The sequence below is a fragment of the Canis lupus genome, chromosome X (assembly GCF_011100685.1).
Source record: "Canis lupus familiaris isolate Mischka breed German Shepherd chromosome X, alternate assembly UU_Cfam_GSD_1.0, whole genome shotgun sequence".
Lineage (NCBI taxonomy): Eukaryota > Metazoa > Chordata > Mammalia > Carnivora > Canidae > Canis > Canis lupus.
In genome coordinates, this window is record NC_049260.1 from 17,263,945 (window position 1) to 17,284,147 (window position 20,203).

The 20,203-nt window shown below is 34.3% G+C and overlaps 1 protein-coding gene across 5 annotated transcripts in view; it reads left to right on the top strand.

The window, feature by feature from the left end:
• Positions 1–20,203, top strand: part of CNKSR2 (connector enhancer of kinase suppressor of Ras 2) — a 276,753-nt gene that overhangs the window by 701 nt on the left and 255,849 nt on the right. The gene's annotated exons all lie outside the window — the stretch shown is intronic.

Below are 20,203 nucleotides of genomic sequence, written 5' to 3' on the forward strand. Positions count from 1 at the left end.
GTATCTGTGGGCTCCCTCCTGCGCAAATGCCCGCCCCCCTCCCCTCCCGACCCCCAAGTCCTTTGCCTCCTCCTCTTCACGCCAATTGACATTTTGGACCTCAAGGCTTTTTATTAGGTGCTCAACGCCAGGGGTAAGGTGATGCGCATTCAAGTGCCCCCTCATTTCTTCCATCTTGAAGGCTCGCCCCTTTTTTTCCCTGGCAATTTCTAACAACCACAGTTGTAGACACTCGCCCTCCTAGTCGCAAACGTGGGCTTTTTCTTTAGTCCCTGGGCTTTCCTGCCTCACTATCTCCCTCTGTTGTCTGAGTTAAGGGGCTTGTAGAAGACCCCCCGCCAACCCCCGCCCAGGACCGCTGCCTCCCCCCCCAAACCACCAAGATTCCTAAGATTTGGGGAATGCCTACAGGGATGGATGGGATGAAATAAAGAATTCCTGGCCACACTTGGGAGATGTTAGAGCTTTGCTTCTGGTTCTTCCTAGGCACACACTCTAGGTAGATTAGTCAGGGGCCAGAGGCTTATCATTTGCGAAAATGCGCGTTGTGAAGCCGAGGGAGCCCTTCTGGGGGCTTGCTCAGCAGACTGACTTTCTAAGCTCCACGTACTTAAGAACGAAAGGTTGGGTGATTGGAAATGATTAAGACTGACTGAGAGAAACTCATTTTATTTCCTCCTTGTCTGGACCTTTTCGGCCTCTTGCTTATTCTTATGGATTTTTCTTCATGCATTTGCTTTCCTTTTATTCCCTTACTTGCCCCCTTTATTTTTCATTTAATTAGGTGTTTTTTCGTTTCCAGTATGTGAAAAGTGCTTCGTAACTGCAAAGAACAGTACACATGAGAGTGTATTGAATTAAGTAGAATTAATTATCAACTGCCCCCCTGTGTGCGGTGCATTGTGCTAAGGTGCCATGGGTGCCATGACTAAGATAAAGTCCTGCACTGGCTCATCTTTTCTGTTTCTTCTCTTCGTATTTGCTATTGAAATTACGCTTTCCTAGATTCCCACCAACCCCCAACCCCTTTGGATTGTCAGAGACAAACATCTGTCTTCTCAGTCATGGAAGAAAGAGCCAGGCTGTAAGCAAGAAGCAAGAATGCTTCATTAAAACCCTTTCTTTGAATTTGCTTAAAAGGTTACTTTGTTTTGAGTCTGTTACTGAAATACTAAACAGAAAGCTATCTTGGCTCCACGGAAGTCTGATTACCTTCAGAGACTACCTCTCACAAATTCCCATGATGCTTGAGTGAGTGATGCATACTCCATCTTCTTCACCTCCACCCTCCCAGTATAATCTTGCAGTTTCTTCTTTCCCAACAGTTTAGGTCCAATGAAGCAAGTAGAACATATGATGCACATATTCTGACACACGTTATTAAATTTCCAGTACAGTAGTCCTTTAAAAATCTCTCCAGCCCTTTAAAAATTTCTCCAACCTAAAATGCAGCATCTTTGAAGTTGGGCTAACGTTGTTAGCTGTGATTTTAAATGATTGTTATGTGTAAGTTGAGTAACTTATTTTCATACCTGTTGGTGATGAATTTTAGAGCTATTTGAAAAAAAATCAAGCAAGTAGCCAAGATAGAATCTACGCATTTTTGTACACATTAGACTGGAAGAGAAAAACTGATATCATTATCTGTATATTTTAAGTCTCAAACTGCTTACTGCTGAAATTTTTATGATCTTCATATAAATTTAAGATAACAGAAAATAAGATTTTAAAGAATATTGGTTGAAATGAACATTTCCTCAACTTGTAATTACACTGCTACCTTAATTAATTTATCCTCCCTACCCCTTTCCCCAAATGAACTTTATAACTAAACACATGAAAAAAACCTTTTCATCCTTTCTTCAGATGCAGTTATTTTCAAAAGTCAACTAATTTAGGCTGTAGCTTTGGAATAGCCAAACTTTGGTGTTGTATAATGTATAGCGTTACAAAGGCAGTAACACAGAATGAACAAGACTTGAACAACTGCAACATTGTGGGAGTTCTTCAAAGCATGCTCCTAATGTGACAGTTTCATCATCTTTAACATTTAAAGCATATAGCATATGCTTTCAGCTAGTCACAATCATAAATAGTTATGACTCTATTTAGTAAGGTACATGCGTTATGCTCTTTCTAGGGTGTTTTTCTCCTCACTAAACAGAAAAGGAGACATTAAGCATATAAAAATGGCATAGCTATATGTTTATACTTCCAGACAATTTATGTAAGTGGTATAGAAACTCAGCAGAGAAGGAGATGAAGGGAAAAAATGAGCTGATGAGATTAAGCTTCGGTATCATGTATTCAAAATTATTTACGAAGGACCATTTGTGCATTGCAGTTCATTTTGATCTTTTATATTAAAATATATTTGAGAGAGTCAAGTATTAAATTTATATATTAATTATTACTAAAGATATAAGGAAACACTTGCAATTTTTTGCTCACCCCCGACTCCACTATTTGTAAAATCCAATACCCACTGAGTTTTCGTCTAACAATAAAATACTGCTGTGACACAGTGTCAATGTTAGTTCCAGTAAATATATGAACTTCCCATGAGTCGGTAAAATAAACAGTTACATTCCAGATATCTTATAGTACATCAGGCTATTTGGAAATATAGAACTTCAAAATTAATTTTATAAAAATATTTTTTGAAAAAATCAAAGACTCCTCATTTAACATTTGAAACAACCCTTTTTTCAGTAGGAAATTACATGCAATCCTCTTGTAGTTTTGACAAAATTATAAAATGTAAGCCTTTTAAGAGTAAAAGCAAAGCCTTTATTAGAAAAGCTGTAGGTAGAAAAGTAGGCCAATAACAGTTTCTAATTTTTGCTCAGTGTATTACTTTAAAACACATCATATCTCAGCTCTTATCTATTCACTTGAAGGGCCTATACAATACTCTGTAACCTGCAGTTGTTTGCATTTACTTTTTGTCCACTGAAATACAGCAAAAGTGTCTGAACACTTCAGGCCCCTATTATTAGCTTCATTATTAATTTTTCTTGTCCATGTCACACCCAATAATTCTAGTTTTATTCTCACACTTTTTCCAACTTTGAAACTCCTTCAAATATCTATATGACTAAGATAAAGTTATTTTCTGTGAGCAACTCCCTTTATGACATTTTTTCTAGTGATCTTGAATCCCTTTCTTGATAAAATAAAATGAATTATTGTTTTCAGAGTCAACCAACAGACGCTGCTCTGCTGGTCCTCTCTTATGGTCTCTGTGACTTAGCTCTTTCTACTCTTATAGGATGATACCTAAAATCTAAATTTTTAAGATATCCTTTTCTCAAACCATGCCACAATTAACTGTTCTTCCCTTTTCTGTTTGCTACAAACCATATTCTTTGAAAACCATCCACTGACTGACTTCTACATTCTGTCTTGATGACTCAGCCATCTTGATGATAGAAAATGAAATACATTATTTTAGGTGTAAAAAACAAAGATAAAACCATCACTTTGCATACAGCTATGCAAAAGAGTAAAATGCAGTGATGAAATAAGGTCTATTTATTACAAAAATTAAATGCTACAAAGGAGAATGTATCTGGTAAGATATTTTGACTGACAGGCACATTGTTCTCAAGTAGTCCCCCACCACCATAGGACCTAGAGCTGAGGTTGAAATTTATTTTATTAAGATGAAGGAAAAAGTCAAGTTTTTCAGTTAATCTGTCTTGAGGTGGGGGGGAGAGGAATAATTTTCTGTCAGGAACTTGAAAAATATGCATTGTAAGAAAAAATATATTAAACTTATATGATCAAACTGGTCCTATAATTTTGAAAAATTGGGTTTTTTTTTCCTCAGTCATAGTATGACTAGATAGTCACCAACAATGACCTACTCTGGATTTGACATTTTTTGAAACTGAATACTTCACACAAAGAAAAAATTTGCCTTTTCTGTATGTAGAGTTTAGTTCACAAGAAATATCATTTTATTTATACTGCTATTAACATTTGCTCCTTAAGGTAACACTCATGATATAGTGCAGATTAGGAAAAAATAATATGTTTATGTAGATATATTTTGGTGCTTAGAGATTATTTACTCAATACTTCTATATAGAAGGGGTTTTAATGGATTGTTTTAAATAAATTATTCTCTGCTTTGGGGAAATTAGCCTCTGTAAGGGATGGCAGTGACATTGACACACCTAAGCCAAAACAGAGACAGCTGCCAAATAGAACATTTGCTAAATTTTAAAAATGTTTGTAGTATGTATACAAGCACCAGTGGAAATACAAGATGATGCCTTTAATAAGTCAGGAAGGAATCCATGAAAAAGGTGGGGTTTTAGCAACTTTTTATACAATTTGTTTAACTAAGGCATATTCTAGATGGATGTAGTTTAAAGGCACCACAAGAGACTTTGGAGTTGAGATGGGGTGATTAACCAGAACGGTTGTGTCTAGGTTTGTCTGGTTGAAGGAGAGAGGTGGGCAGCAGAGGGAAAGCAAGGGAGGAGCCATGAGTAGGTGGCACAAAAGTACAAGAACAAATCTGCATTTCACAAAGACAATAAAACTCTCATCATGTCCTGAGTTTAAATAAATACCACATTATAAAACTTTGGTTGCCAAAAATAAGCCCACAAAGAATGTGTATTGAATTAGTACAGCTGTTTCAAATCTGTTTCTCAGGAATAATTTGGAAATAATGTTAAAGTGAGTTATTTTGAAGATTAATTACATCATTAACATTGTGTCGTTGGATATTTAGAATTTTACACATCCAAATTGTTATATGAAGAATGAAGATAGGCTTTTAAATATTGATATTGTTCTTAAAGCAATGATAAAGTATCATTTTTATGTATAGCAGAATGATCTCAGATTAGGACTTAAATTTGTTCTTAATGACTTTTAGCTTTCTATGTGACTTCCCTACAGCACCTCAACACATAAGGTTTATTGTGAAAAATGAAGGATTAGTTTCTTTAAAGAGTACTAGAAGGATGGATCATCTGTACTAATTTAAGAGAAGGAAGGGAGAGTAAATAACTTGAAAAAATGTAGCTTAAGCTTTTTATCTTTTAAGATTTTGTCATAGTTTAGTGTCTGGCTAAAGAAAAGCAAATGTAGTCTTCACTACAGGATCATTGTGTTGAATAACATTCAGTGAGTGAATTCACAGTTTTCATGCATAGCATAGGCTTGTGTTCCCCAAAATGGAACATTTCTGTGGTTGTGGGAGCTAAATGATCAAAAGAAGACAAAGAGTTGATTTTTGCTAAGCATTGTAAAACATTGTTTTTGTATTAAATATAGATATTAAATTCATGGTGTAGAAAGCAAAATTGGCATGATTTTAAAGATGAGACTAGAGGTTTAACAGGAATGTTAGGCTTCCAGCAAGCTGTTTCAAGCTGCATTTCCCAGACCTTCCAGGGTTATGAGTAAACTTCATTCAGCAATTATGGATACATATATCAGTGGAAAAATTTGAGAAGTGCTGGTTTGGGTTTAGAAGAGGTAAAGTTAGTGTATTTCCTCCTTTTCTCCTATTACAAGGAACAAAATATTATCTTTTCAGTCAAGGTCATGATAATTATAGCATATTACGTTTTTGTTCGTTGATTTGTTTTCTTGATCCATAATCCTATAGTCAGGATAAACTTCTTGGGAATGTTTCTCATCTGATCCTATCCTCTCACTTCTCACTTCCATCAGCTTAAAAAGTTCAGTGGCTTTTCATTGTTTTTAGGATAAGAATCAAAGTCCTTAATATGGCACATAAGACCATTGAAGGTTTGGCTTTTGCCTTTGAAGTAAGCCTTGTTCCTAGCACTAGTTACACTGACCTTTCGATCTTGTTTGCCTACTACTGGGCCTTTGCACTTAATACAGGTTTTCTTGCCTCTTTTCTTCACCCAATTAAGTCCTACTCATCCATCCAATCTCAAGCCTTCCCTTCTATGCCTCAGAATAGCCTTTTCCATTCCCCAAGTCACATCAAATCCTCGGTTATGTGCTCTCTTGGTACCATTTACATCTTTGTCCCATATGCCAATTTTATTTTTACATTAATTTCTATGGTTATTTGTTGAGGGCAGGGACCTCATCTTATTTGCATTAGCAATGCATAAGAAAGTATCTGATGAAGAGTAGGCATTCAGAAAATATTTGTTGAAGGAAGGGATACATAAATATTCACAAATTACTGGTCTGTCAGCAAATCTGCTTTCCTAAATGACAAAGCATGTAAAGTCTCTTATAATGCTCTAGTGGATAATTCAATGCCAAGTTGTATATTGTGTGCCAGAATACAGTAGAAGTGGGGTTGCTTTAATTCATAGTTCTGTTGCTCTAGTCAATTCAGTGACCTAAATCATGGTTTAGATTCCTTTCGTTAAGAAATGTTAATATTTTCAATGAATCTACAATACTTCTGTGTTTAAGCTATAAATACTATTTGCTGATGTCACTTAATAGGCCAACACAATAGGCAAACATTACTTAAAAATTAAAACATACCCTTGAAGAATTTATTTTTTCATACAAATTTTCTAATTGTTTCTTCATTCCAGTGTTTTTAAAAGAACTCTGTTTTGGAATTGATAGTAGAGTGAAACTGATAAAATGCCTTAGGTTTCTCCTCTTATAAAAGAAAAAAAAAACTCATGTAAGAAGTTAAAATGTATTTTTCTGTTGAGAGTAGAAAATACCCTTAGTTAATTTGGATGATAAAATGGAAAAATAGCGTTTTTATTTAATAAGAACCATTATCTTGGGATCCCTGGGTGGCGCAGCAGTTTGGCGCCTGCCTTTGGCCCAGGGCGCGATCCTGGAGACCTGGGATCGAATCCCACGTCGGGCTCCCGGTGCATGGAGCCTGCTTCTCCCTCTGCCTGTGTCTCTGCCTCTCTCTCTCTCTCTCTCTCTCTCTGTGTGACTATCATAAATAAATAAAAAATTAAGAAAAGAACCATTATCTTTATTATAATTAATGTTGAATTTATATTTTATTAATAGGAATAAAACTAAGATATCTAAAAATGTCTCTTAAATCAGCATTTCTTATATAATTTTCCATCCCTTCTGATTTTGAAAAATGAATTTTAATTTTTTAAAGTAAATATAAATTTGAGCTTATTTTTGAAGGGTACTTATTAAGAACCTACATAGGGACTTATTGTAAAGTGTAACTTATTGAATATATGTGCCTCATATGGATTTCTTTGTTAATTACATGCTACTGGAAAATCAAGTAGCAAGTAATAGGAGATTTTTCTAATAAAGCAAGTCCCTCCTCACAAATTTATAGTGGTTACAGTATAAATCAAAATAAGCAAAATTTTTAAGACTTTAATTTAGCTTTCTGCAGATGTTAACTTTTAATAAAACAGTCTTAACCTCAGACCTTAACCTAAGACCTTCAGTCTTAACCTTTCAAGCTAGTACTATAAAACAATGTGTTGTAATTGTGCCCTGATTACAAATAACTACTCGATATGATAGAAGTTTTTAGACTTTAAAGATGTATTTAATTTCTTATTTGATTTCAATTTAAATCACAATCATTCTAATAAAAATTTTCATTAACTTAATCTTACTCTTGGAATTTCAGGAATGAAAGGGTTATGGGTATTTGCATAGATTTATTGAATCTTAAATTTTACTAAGCACAGTACCTGCTATTTTAGTTTTCTGTGTTCATCTGTTGAATACTTTATCACAAAGTATTCACAAAGTAAAAGTGTTTTAAAAACCAAGATTGAAAAAAAATAAAATAAAAGCCAAGATTTCTTAAATAAACCAAAATTCACAATGGCATTAATGTATTATAATTTGCCAAGATGAAAACGCCATTATATCCATTACTGAGTATCCAAAGAAAACAAAAATACTTATTTGAAAAGTTATGTGCCACTATGTTTATTGCAGCATTATTTACAATAGCCAAGATATGGAAGTAATCTATGTGTTCATCAACAGATAAATGCATAAAGAAGATATGATACACACAGACACACACACAGGAGTATTACTCAGCTATAAAAAAGAATGAGATTTTACCATTTATGATAACATGAATGGACCTAGAAAATACTGTGTTAAGTGAAATAAGTCAGAGAAAGACAAATATATGATTTCACTTACATGTGGAATCTGGAAAACAAAAAAGCAAACAAAAATACACAGACTCAGAAATACAGAGAACAAACCATGGAGATGAAAAGTACAGCATAAGCTATGAAGTCAATAATATTGTAATAATATTTTATGGTGATGGATAGTGACTACAATTATAGTGGTGATCATTGTATAATGTATAGAATCATTGAATCATTATGTTGTACACCTGAAACTATTAAAAGATGTCATTTATACTTCAATAAAAATGTTTTAAAAATTACATAATTAGTATTAAGTATTACACACTTATCTCTCTCTTTTTTTAGAGAGGGGAGAGAGAGAGAGAGAGAGAAGGAGAAGAGGGAGAGAGAATCTTAAGCAGGCTCCTCACCGAGTACAGACCCCAACACAGGGCTCATCTCAAGACCCTGAGCTCATGACGTGAGCTGATATCAAGAGTCAGGCACTTAACCAGCTGAGCCACCCAGGCATCCCAACACACTTATCTCTTTTATATTTACTTGACATTAATGTTCATGTAAATTAGTCTGATTAAGTAGATTGGAAAGCATTGTGATAAGGTAATAATAAGAAGACACCACATTGTTAGTTGCTCTTTAATTTTGCCCAATATCCCTTTTGTTTGTTTGTTTGGATTTTTTATTTTGTTTTAGCTACATCTGCTATTTTTAAAATGGGCTTGCAACATGTTTTTCTTAAATAATATCTACAACAAATCAATGGAGGGCTGGCTTTGATCCTGGATTTTACTTTTTTCAACTTGCTTACGAAAGATCATAAAGGAATCTATTTTCTAGCAAACTGTTAGACTTACAATGTGACTAACCAATAAAATATTGGCCTTAAGTAAGTATGCTAAATGATTAATTTCAACATTAGCTGAATTCTTATTATAATTTTGCTATGTTGGGATGCCTGGGTGGCTCAGCAGTTGAGTGTCTGCCTTTGGCTCAGGGCATGATCCTGGGGTCCCGGGATCGAGTCCCACATCGGGCTCCCTGCATGGAGTCTACTTCTTCCTCTGCCTGTGTCTCTGCCTCTGTGTGTGTGTCTTATTAATAAATAAATACATAATCTTTAAAAAATAATTTTGGTATGTTTCACATATATATACATGGGAGTTTATTTCATATCTTTTTGTCCCCAACCATCCATATTTTCAAAATGTTTGACACTCCTGGGGATTTGTGATTTTTTTTTTCCTGGCCGAGCAGAAAATTCATATTTTAATTTCATGTAATTCATTTATAAGCTTTCAAAACAAACCACTGAGCTGTTAAAAATATATAAAAGAGAAAGGTTATAGAGGTTTTTTTTGTTAATGGAGCTTAAAATAGACGTAGTCTCGTTGCTGGTTTTTCTAACCACTTGCCAGAACCTACAGGATTTTGAGTTCAATGTGATAAAGAACCAATGTGCATGGAAGGGCTTAGCTGCTTCTTCCTGATTTCCCTCCATAGTAGTGCCATGGTGAGTCTGGTGGCAGTCTCTGTTGACATCATTATTGCATTAAATCAGTAGCAGAGGTTTTCTAATCTAAAAGACTGTTCCTGGGCATCCCGGGTGGCTCAGCGGTTTAGCGCTGCCTTCAGCCTAGGGCCTGATCCTGGAGACTGGGGATCGAGTCCCACGTCGGGCTCCCTGCGTGGAGCCTGCTTCTCCCTCTGTCTGTGTCTCTGCCTCTCTCTCTCTCTCTCTCTCTCTCTGTGTCTCTCATGGATAAATAAAAATCTTTTAAAAAAATAAAAAAAATAAAAGACTGTTCCTTTGCCTTCTAGCTATCAATCTGAGGCTTTCAGTTTGATGTTCCATTGTCACAGAGAGAAGTTCGCTCTATGAAATATTTGGGAGTAGATAATTTTTCTTTCTAGTCTGTCTCTAAATATAATACTTTAAGTATATTTATGGTAAAAACATGTTAATTCAGATCTCGTTTATTTGGGATTTGTGATAATTACAGTAGGTTCTTATTGAAGTTTATTCCTAATATGTGAAGGAAGGGTTTGCTGATTGATCTAATAACACAAGGTTGAAAAGAAATTGTTTGACCCAGGAGGAGATGATGTTTTCAAGTACTGTACTCTGCCAGGAGCCATTTCCATACTGGAAATATGCTAGCTAGAAGTGAGTTGTATTTTAAGTTAGAATTTCTGCATACTTGGAATCATGATTTTTTAGTTTTTTGGAATATTTTTGTAAACATTCTATGATACAGCTTGGTTCTTCCCTTAATTTGCCAAAATGAGGAAGGTCTCATGTACTTCACATCTATTATTAGCAGTAATGCTTAAAATAAGATAAAAAACTGTTATTGACACCCTTTTACAGGTAAAGTGCAGAGAAATTAAATAGTTCAACAGTGATTATACAGCTGTTTAGTGATGGAATTAGGTTGGACCTCAACTTTTTTTTCCCTGTTGAATTGGGTTTACACTTCAGTAGGTGAAGGACGCAATTCAGGTTTGTACATAATTATCTTCAGACTTGACTTTTTAAGTTTTTAAAATTCCAGTTAGTTAACGTATAGTGTAATATTAGTCTCGTGTACAATATAGTGATTCAACACTTTCATATCACACTTGACTTCTAAAACATTTACTAAATTCTCTACCCTGTAAAAATTGGCACCATATAGGGTATATACTAAAGAGCACTTTGGAATCAGATGCCCAGGTTACTTATATCCAGACTCTTATTACTTCCTAGATGTGTGATTTTTAAGTAACTTGCCAGATTTATTCATTTTTGTAAAATAGGGGTGATACTATTACCTACCTCATAGGTTTGTGGTATACTTAAAACAATGCCTGGTACATAATATGTACATGGTAAATGCCATTTTTTCTAAATTAAGGAAATGATTGCATTCTTTGGCAATCTTCAGAGACACAACTACGAATAGACAATATTTATCGAGTATTTAGTACATAGCATGTACTGTGCTAGGTGCTTTCTCTGCATTATCTTATGCCTATCCTAGCCCTGAAATGTTGGAATTATCACTGTTTTACAAATGAAGAAACTTTTGCTTAGAAACATTGAATGACTTATTCTGTATACCCAAATACTCATTTAGCGGGTATTCAATGAATATTTTAAAGAATTAATAAATCATAAGTAGAAGAAGCAGAATTTGAACAGATTACTAATTGGTTCCAAAATGTAATATTTCCACCTTGCCATTCTACCAGAGGTAGATGTGAAATGAGAGGAATCCTGGGAATACTTTCAAAGATGTGGATGTCCAGTCTACCAGACCTAAATTCTGTAGTGCATAGCAAGGTGGACTGTGGTTCTTGGGTCCTTTTGGCCTCTAGTGTGTGTGTGTGTGTGTGTGTGTGTGTGTGTGTGTTGAGGTGTTTCCGCTCAGAATAGTACTTTAGCCAGTGACAAAGATGCCACATATAATTATAGTCTTGGTGACATTTTCCTGTTTTGGTGACATTTTCCTGTTTTGACGTGAACCTCAGGAGTTTGATTCTCACCTCTGCTGAGTCTAGACCTAAACAAAAGATTTACTTGAGTCCACTGCTACTACCAACCCAGTGCTAGATGTTTTGTTCTAAAAGGATTGTTAATGTAAAAATACAAGTTGCCTGATAATAGATGTTCATAAATGCTTTACATTTTACTAAAAATAATGGCTTCTGTTATATTCCTTTGTTCAACTTTACTTAGTGGTAGTTAGCGTTGCTGCCTGCCTTTCACTAGTGCTTCTTTGAACAGCAGACTTTATTCAGTGCATGCCTATAGCTTTGAAACCCTTACCTACTAGATGGTAATTATTCCCCCAAAATTGTTTTGTTTTGGCAACTCCTTTATCATAGACCAAATTGTGATATGATGTAGTATAACAGTAGAGTGAATTACAAAACAAATTTAAGTGTTAAAGAAAATTTAATCATAATCAGTCAAAAACTATTGTGAAGTCAATGCAAAATATGGAGTGGTCAAGTTGAGCTACAGATGTTTGATCAATTGAGTGTAAAGTGATAATGATAGGTAAAATTTTATCTGCATTATATTTTAAATTGATACACATGCTTTTGCTTATATACATAAAATATATATTCTAGCAAGTCTTTAGGAACTTACTTAAAAGCTGGATTTGTTCAGAGTAACACAAAAATGATATTTATTTCTCTTTGTTTTGCTTTAATGCAATTGAAGTGAATTTTCTTTAGATTGGAAGTTTTAAAATAAGGGAAAACGACTTACATTGTTCTTTACTTGTGGAAAGAATGATTTGAAGTGTCTCACTATTTATGAAAGTTATTATAATACCCAGGACAATAGGCAAAAACAAAAACAAAAATGTGGTAATTACCAGCTATTTTGAAGTAGCCTTAGCATTCTTGTCCACTTGATTATATGAAGTACTTTTCCTCTTCCAAAGTACTCATTATCTTTTAAAATCCATATAAATTAAAATTAATTTTGTTTGGGGATATTTTTGAGAATTTTATCACTTTCCTTGAAATAATTCTCAACATCCTGTGTTAATAAGCAGTCTGGTAGAGATAGACTTTTAAATATGGTAACACCATGAATCGCCATCTGCATTAATTTTAAGATGTGTCTAATTTGATGTTTAAAGGAAATGGTTTCTAATTTTGGGATTTTTTTCACGTGAGGCTGCTTTGTCACTTTATTCTTATATTTTTGACCAATACACACAGAAAGTAAATACATCAGAAAAATACCTACAGATCTAGTAACATTTTTCTCCTAGTGACACACCAGTAATGAGATCACAAAAAAATTAAGGCTGGTATGTATTTATGAAAAGTAAGGACTTAAAAATATACACATCACATATACCCACCCCCTATTACATGATTATCACACCCAAATTTATTTCTTTATAACACCAAATATCTAGTGGTTCAAATTTCTAGTTTCATAAGTGTGATAAACATTTCTACAGTTTTTTTTCTTAAATCAGGATCCAAATAAAGTTCACACATTGTAATCTACCTTACTCTTTTTTCCCTACATCATTTCTTTAGGATCCAAAACCCTCTGTATCTACCTTATATAATGTCTCCTGAAATAAAGTTCATAGGTAATATAGCCTACCTATTAATATAATTTTTAAAAATTTTAAAAATTCACTGTAATGACCATATTGTAATAAAAAAGAAAAATAATTTGTAAAAATAAAATAGGTTTTTATTTCTATTTTATTTTTAAAAATGATTTTATTTATTTATTTGAGAGAAAGAGAGGGGAGCAGCAGGGAGAGGGAGAGAAGGCTCCCCACAGGGCAGGGATCACGGCCCTCGCTGAAGGCAGGTGCTTAACTGACTGAGCCACACAGGTGCCCTAAAATAGGATTTTTATGTGTAGGTACTCAATATGACTATACCAGGATAAACTAATTGATATTTTTTCCTGCTTATAAAGAGCATATTTGGATTTAAGAGAATCAATAAGTTCAGAAGTCATTCCATAGAAGTACAAGAAAATGAAAGAGCAGATGAAATGAAAGACACTGGAATAAAAATGAGTATTAGGGGAAGTAGTACAAGTGAGGCTCATTTGATATGTCATCCTAATGATTCCTATTGAGTATTTTAAAGTCATGTGGGAAGGAAACACAGCTTTTCAGAGAAATAGGAGACTCTAGGAATAGGGACAGAATATTTAAGATGAGCCTGGAGCATCTTGTATTGCCAAAAAATAAGGAAGTGCTAAAAAAAACACACACACACACAATGATTAGAGCATGTCAAAGACTTGGGAGCCATTCTGAAAGAGTTCTCAATGGCTAAAACCGCAACAATTTGAGGAACAAAAGTAGTATTGGATTATAACTCAATACGTAAATATCCATGAATCCATACTGATGTAAATAAACATCTGAATAAATAAAGAAATGAGGGGAGAAAAGAAAAATCTACAGAGAATTCTAAACAATTTATATAAATGATCCTCTCTCAAAAAGGTGGCATGTAATTCCCCACCCCTTGATTGTGGGCTGCACCTGGTGACTCGTTTCCAAAGAGTAGAGTGTGGGAAGGGGAAACATAACTTTACGGTGGAGAAACCTAGCAAACCCTGTGTTGGCCAGATGATCAGGGTTTGCATCATCAGTGATAAGTCATGCTGATGATAGGATGTATCCTTAATATGATAGGTTGAAAACGTCACTTCACCCATGTAGTTCTTCCTCTCCCAAACCTATAAACCCCGTCTAACTATGAGATAAACATTAGACACAAATTAAGGACATTTTACAAAATACCTAACCAGTACTCCTCAGAATTGTTAAGGTCATCAAAAAAAACAAGGGAAATGCGAAAAACAGACTAGAAGAGGCTAAGCAGACATGATGATTGTTCGTATTATATTGTCCTGGATAAGATCCTGGAGCAGAGAAAACATATTAGGAAAGAACTAGTGAAATCTAAATGTGGTGGGTTTTTTTTAAGATTTTATGTATTTATTCATGAGAGACACACAGAGAGGCAGAGACACGGGCAGAGGGAGAAGCAGGCTCCATGCAGGGAGCCTGATGTGGGACTCAATCCCGGGACTCCAGGATCACACCCTGGGCTGAAGGCGGTGCTAAACCGCTGAGCCACCTAGGTGCCCTAACTGTAGTGTTTTTAGTTAATAGCAATATACCAGTGTTGGCCCATTAGTTGTGACAAATGTATCATAGTAATATGAGCTGTTAGTAATAGAATATGGGTAAGAATAATAGAACACACGCACACACACACACACACACACACACAGTAACTTTCCTGTAGATATAAAGCTATTCTGAAATCAAAAGTTCATTTAAATAAAAAATAGAGTTTAACTTATTTTCAAATTTGGTAATACCAAAATATAAGCAATATGTCATGTGTAAACTAGCTTTGGCTTGTGTCTATAAGTGTTAATAATAAACTCTTTTGAATGCAAACAAACAAGTTATGGAATACAGGTAGTTCTTGAGTGTGTACGTGTTGTGTCTGTCTAGGAATAATTTGGTAACTGGATCATTATGATAACTCCAAACTCCTCACAATTCTCAAAAGACTCCCAACAGGCAACATTGGCCCTGTCTTGACATCAAGATCTCTCTGGTTTACCTCTTCTCTCCTGTGTAAACCTCATATTTTTCTACACGTGAAAAAATAATTTTCTTGGGTAATTGGTTCACCTAGTTTTCCTTCTACTGAAATTAATGTTTTACCTGACTAGCTTTTTTAAACCTTTTGCTAATCAGGAAATGTGTTTAAGAAAAGGAAACTGAATGTGCATGGGACAGGATGAAGACCACAAATAGCTTCATGTTCTTATTTTACCTCACAAACAGATTTGCAGTTAAACTCTTGGACAGAAGAGTGTGCTATTCTAAACCTTGTTAACAAAAGCCTGATTTCCAATACTCCTCCTAATTGTAGTTTCCTGCAGACACTGTCTAGGAACGTTAAACAAGGTGTGAAAATTTTTGAGCAAATGTTGTGGTTTATAATAATTGATTTTAAGCTGAATATATAAATGTGTGTGTAAATATATGCACATATTTACTTAGGGCAGATATTTGCCTCAGACAGATATACTGAAATTGAATATAACTAAATGACCTTTTCTCACTGTTTTTCTGCAAAGGTGTAAACATTTTTCTTTTTGTCATTAAATGTAACACCTCTTTTCATTGTACTGTGGGGTCATGGTAGTGTGTTAGTACTTGGATTTGGATATGAGGGTGGTTGTAACTTAAGGCCTCCTTTGGTCATATCTCTAAGAAATTATATTTGAAAATAGAACTATTATTGTAATACTTACACTTTATTCCTATATCTTTTTGGTTAGGATCTTCCATATTTTCTAGTTTACTAGTGTGTACATTCTAAAATTATCAAGCTCTGCTAATTAAGTACATAAAACTATGACCAGGAATTTAATGCATTAACCTGATAGCTCTTCTTCTCTTGCCACAATAAATTGAAATGTTATAATTATCACAGTTTCAACTTACTTATTCTTTGTTATTAGTCCATGTCTATAAAAGTGTGAAGCTCTGCTTATGTTGATATGAATGTCTTAGAATTGTCTTCCTGGCCTGTTACTAAATGTCTTTTTTTTTCTGACCTTATGTATGCTCTGTAAGTACCAGCCAAGATATGCATTAATGTGTTCTCTGTGAAATGCTTCTGCTTTTTTTGTACAAAGTGGTATTTCTTAAGCTCCCCTTACAGCCCTTACAGGAATGAAGGAGAGTTTGTCTGTTTTGTTTTGTTTTGGTAAGGTAAAATGCTTTGCCTGCAAAAAAAAATCTTAAAAAAACCAGCTTCTTTAGATTATACATTAAATATCAAGGATTTGAACCTATCTTTGAATATGTGACTGGAAAGGATGGATTAACTTTCTGAGATTCTTCAATATCTATTGCAGGTTAGAATCTGTCTCAGAATAGGTGAATAACATTTAGATTTAACTTATTTTCACCACTTTTTTTTAACCACTTTTCATTCAGTGAGACTTTTCATAACAAAATTGTACAGATTTAGGATGACTACCTATTTCAATAATACTGTCTTACAATAATTAAAAACAGAATGTTAGAATGAATGTGTCATTTGCATGACTTTCAAAATACAGATGGCTTAGAAGTAGACTTGGAAGCTTTTTTTAGAGTGCAGATGGACACGAGTTTTTCAGCGTAATTAATTAAGAGTAATCATTGTATAGTAACCACTGTCTTGTAGGCTGCTGTGAATTTAGTATTCTACTTTCTCAAATAAAAATGCCAAATGATGCTTTTTAAGGCTGCTGAAAACATCTTTATCACCTGTACCCATGCCAAAAGACTCACTCTTCCACCTACTACCTTTCACAGATGGATAAAAAAAGATAAAGGGACAAGCATCTAGTAGGAAGCACTGTATGTGGAAGACAATACAAATTATCTGTAGTATTGAGTTGAAACTGGAAGTCTCTCCAGTTGTAGTCCAACCTCAGCTCTGTCCTGTATTTGCCATATGTGTTTAATTCATCTCTTCTCAGGCCCTCAGTTTCCTTATTTAAAAATGGGGATAGGGAAAATAAACTTCATAGAGAATTCTGAAGAATAGTCAGTCAAGATGCAGTCCACTTAGAAATGGAGTTAACATTTGACACTGGCAAATAATAGTTTATTAATCACTGAACAGATTTTAAAATGATCTTTATGGAAAGGTTATTTTAAGAATTATATTTCAATTTAGAAAAAATTACTGGATATAGCTCACATATGTTTGCCTTAAGACATGGCATTCAAAGAAGATTATACTGATTTTAAAATGTATCTGGGGTATGGATTTCAGGTAGCTAATTCTCTCTCTGACAGCTTTATTGGAGCATTTCTAACCAGACCAGTTTTTTCTTGAGTCAAATGATCACTTAAGTAATTCAGCCTAATAATTAGAATGCTGTATCTCACTCTTTCTGCCAGAGAAAGCAATACAAAGGCTCTATGGTACTGCTGTTGCTGTCTGTCATACCTGCAGAAGTCTGAACCGGTGTAAGCCTCCTCTTAGGAGGAGACTCTGGATATTATGGTTCCTCATACTTCTCAGCATTATTTAATCAGAAGGTTCACTATCATTAAAATTTCATCTCTCAGGCTTTGTCAGAAGCTTGCAGTATAAGAGTTTTGTCATCACAGGCATATACATGACGATCAGTATTATTAAACACTGAATCTCTGCAGTGAAAATGACAGGCACTTATGAGCACTAGAACTCCATTTAAGTGATAAGAATGCATTGACTTTTCATAGGATAAACAGTCAATTGTAAGAAACAAATGAACCAATTCATTTGAGCTTGGATCACTGAAAACTAGAGAGAATCACTGGCAAAACAATGCCTTTTCTCATTCATGTGTCACAAGCGGTATTTGGGTTGAGGACAATTGAAAAGCATTAAGACAACAAATTAGTTCCCATGTTGTATAGATTGGTTGTTGGAAAATGTACTTTCCCAAAGAATATGCTGGCTTTTTTTTAATTACCAGTATTTTTTTCTCCTTAGAGTTCACATTTTGGCCTACATTTGTGTTTTTCTTGGAAAAATGCTCTGTATATCCAACATTGGTGCACTTTGTGTAGATTATGTCAACTCACATATAAAATTTGGTTTAGAGGAATTTCTGAAATACAGAAATTAAGAGTCTTCTCCTAGAATAACAGTGTAACAGTTTTTGGCTTTAAAGCTTTTGAGAAATCACCATGATTTCGTTGTTATTGCTACTTCATCCATCTTTTTGATATTGATATGTTCTAAATGACAGGGAACAACAATGCCAGATTTTATTTTTTTCATTCAAACTTTGAAAATCATTTGGATTTTTTCTTTGGTTGGCCCCAAGCCATCTATAACTCATTCCTGAAAACCATGTAAAATTTAAACAAAATGAATGCCTTTTTTAAAAAGTGATATCATGAGACAGCACTGCTTCTATCAGAGTTACCTAGGGAAAATCATTTGAATTTCTGGTTTTCTTCACTATAAAAGAAAGTTGGGTGATATGTTCTCTGCCAGAACTCTTTTAAGTTTCTGTGATTCTAAATTTTTTAATAAAAATTTATTTATCTATTTTAGAGAAAGAGAGTGATGCATGAGTGGGAGGAGGGGCAGAGGGAGAAAGAATCCTCAAGCAGACTCCCCGCTGAATACGGAGCCCAGTGTGGGGCTCAATCCCAGGATCCATGAGATCATGACCAGAGCCAAAACCAAGAGTCAGTTGTCCAACTGACTGAGCCATGCAGGCGCCCCTGTGATTCTGAATTTTTAATTCATTGTCATATTTGTTTTAGAAGCAATGAATGGTGAGCATTCCTTTAATTTTTATATATCTACTTTAATGACTCCTAGAGATACTTGGGCCTTCTGAATTTTTAGAACATATAATTTTATCCCGTAAATGTAGTGCCAGGCACAAAACTATATGTGCTTTACATAAAGACTTGCTATGCAACAAAAGCAGAAGGTGTATTTTTGATGTTTTAGGTGGATCCGAACCCCCAAGTTTAGGCCATCAGTGTCAGATTATCTTTTACAAATTTTGGATTGGCAAAATCTGAAGATGCTAAGTTACAAATCCTCTCCTTTTTCCTTTTATCTTCTTTTTCCATTTTCTATAATCTTACATTACCGAAAACTATAACCGTTGCAAATTAGCAACGGAGAAGGGGTTTGGTATTCTCCGCAAATAACTTTTAACCCCTTGGATAAGTCTTTCTCTGCCTGCCCCTTGGTAATACTTAAAAAAATTTTTTTCAGGTAGTTCTAACGTCCTACTATATAAAGATGAAACTACGTATTACAAATGCACTAAAAAAAAAAAACAAGGAATGCCTAAATTAAAGTGGTAAGTATAAGTTGAGAGTATCTGACAAAAACTAGTACTTTTTGTTCTTGATGTTCATTGTTAAATCATATTTGTAAAATTATGGTTTGTGTAATGCAATAGTTCTCTCAGTTAAGTTTAGATATGTGCAGATGCATCACACAGATTTTATCATGGATGTACTTCCCTTAAATTCTTAGCAAACTTCATAGCTGTTTTATAGACCTTTAACATTTATGGTTTTAATTATACTTGATAAGCAAATTTGAAACACAAACTCAAATACAGTTCTCATATGTGTTATTGAAACACATCATTAGTTAAAACAGTTTATAACATTTTTTATAAAAGAATATGCTTAGTTTCTCTGTACACTGACACTCTTGTTCTCTGTGAAATGAATTGATAGAAAGTTAAAACCGGGAAGAACTTTCAGAAATCTCTTGGTCCTATGCCATCACCGTATTACATGCAAGCAGCTAAGCTCAGAGAGGTTAAAGGACTTGTTTAACATCACATATCTTTCTAGTAGCAAAATTAGTATGACAAAGAACTCAATGTATAAAAGCTCAGGGATAGTATGTTGCATAGATCTTTTCATTGTTTATAAATAAGGACATCTCTGTTAAGAACAAAAGAGAATGAGTTTTTTTTTTGATGACTGATGTCAAAGCTAGAGAATGTCTTAATTAACACATACAACAAGTCTACCTCACAGAATAATCCTCTCATTAACAATGTTTAGTTT